Source organism: Meleagris gallopavo, chromosome 22 (assembly GCF_000146605.3).
Source record: "Meleagris gallopavo isolate NT-WF06-2002-E0010 breed Aviagen turkey brand Nicholas breeding stock chromosome 22, Turkey_5.1, whole genome shotgun sequence".
NCBI classification, from domain to species: domain Eukaryota; kingdom Metazoa; phylum Chordata; class Aves; order Galliformes; family Phasianidae; genus Meleagris; species Meleagris gallopavo.
In genome coordinates, this window is record NC_015032.2 from 10,992,208 (window position 1) to 10,994,085 (window position 1,878).

Here is a 1,878-nt window from a genome sequence, read left to right on the forward strand (position 1 = left end):
CTCTGAACACTGTCTATTAACCTCAGCAATTACCCGAAGCTCCAAGCCTGCCCAATGTTGTGCCAACTCTCCTGGCCAGCAAGGAATGCCCAGGGATGAAGAGCTCTGTGCAGGGTGCAAAGCACCACTGAAAAACACACAGCACCTCTCCCTGCATTTCCATAGCAGGAGGGGTAGAAACATTTGTCAAGTTCTAAGTTAAAATCTAGGAAAATCTCAGTGTACAATTAAATAAAACTCATCAAAAACATGACCAAACCATATCCTTCCTGTAATAAAAAGAAGGCAAACAATATGCCCTTACACACGTTTATGCATACCTTTGTAACTGCAGGCTTCCTGCTCAGAAGTTGCCCTGCCAAGAATCATGCATCCTGTGATGAAATTTCTCAATAAATAAAGTGACTTCATTATTGAAAAGCTTAACTGTAGTCGTGTGTGCAGTTTTAATGCAGTACCAGCCCTAAAGTGCTGATGAGAGAAAACCCAGATGCAGGAGACGTTCAAGTTGGAGCCAGGACATTTTAAGGGCTGCAAAGTTTCATTAGCTGAGCTGTGGATCGATTGGTAGATTAAAACACTGTATTTGCTCACAGTGGAATCAGCTCCTCTGCTGGTGTAATTCAGCACAGGGGGAATGTAAATCTCTGCCTTAGCTGAGGATCAGGCTCATGATTTATTGTGTCTTGTTATTCTCAGCACATGTAACAAAACGAGGGGGGACTTGGGGTATTTACAGGTAGATCACCGCCGTTTCACCTCTGGGACTGAAGTTGTTTGTGGGGACTCAGGGATAAGGGCTGGACAGATTCCAGGTTCATTTTGTAGCCTGATTTGTGGTTGAAACACGTTAAGCCTAAATATTAAGCAAATACATCAGAGGAGGATTTACAGCTGTCCAAGGACACAGCAAACTGTAACACAAGCTCCTAGATCGTATTAAATTTGTATCCCCACAGTTTCTTTTGCTAGGGAATAGAACAAGCAAATCAAGTAATTCCTGGGACACATTAAGGATAGGCTTGCAATAAATTCCCTCAAACTCAATTGTCTGTGCCCAGACTGGAGCCATCAGCTCTTATTTGAGGCTTTGGTATTCTGAAACTTCTTTTTTTCTGAAAAATTTCAAACAAAGCATATTCTTTTGACTTCCCAGCAACAGAGAGGACAAAGAGACATTTTAAATTGAGTCCAAAGGGCGTTAAACTACCTCCCACCCATCTCCAGCATTATTACAAGTAATAGACTGTTGGTGTGCTGGACCTGTTTTAGGGGATGAATCACTGCTCAGTTTTGGCCCCAGCGGAGAGCTGCAGACACTGAACTGTGTGGGAAGTCAGCTGTCAGGCTGATGCAACAAGTCAGAGTTTACCAATCTGTTCTCAGAAAACCGCAGCTGGCAAAATGCTTCATGTTACGTCAAAGTACTGAAAACAAGGCAGGAAGAGAGACATACCTCTGCTCCCATCCCCGCAACTGAAACACTCTAACACCTCCCAGCCCACAGACAGTGCCTTTTGGGGGGATTCGCTGGTAATATTCTGGCAAACCACTTCAGTGGAGGACTTAGCTTGCTCCTGAAGCAGGATCCAGACATCTGCAAGCGCAGCCCAGGCCCCCCATACACATGTGAGGAGGGCAGATCTATCAGAAGGGCATCCAGATCAGTTAACAGACGCTGCGGGCGGTGGGCTGCTGCCAAAGGCTGCGAGCAGCTGCCTGGGACTGCCCTGCAAATGGGCTCCAGGCCAGAGCTGGCTCACTCCTCTTGTCTTCCAGACACCTCGCTAGGGCTGCAGGGTGGCATCTCTCTCCTGCCAGCACCCAGTCTGGAAGATGCGCCTGAGAGGAGTAACTCTCTCTCTCTCCTCCCCCCCC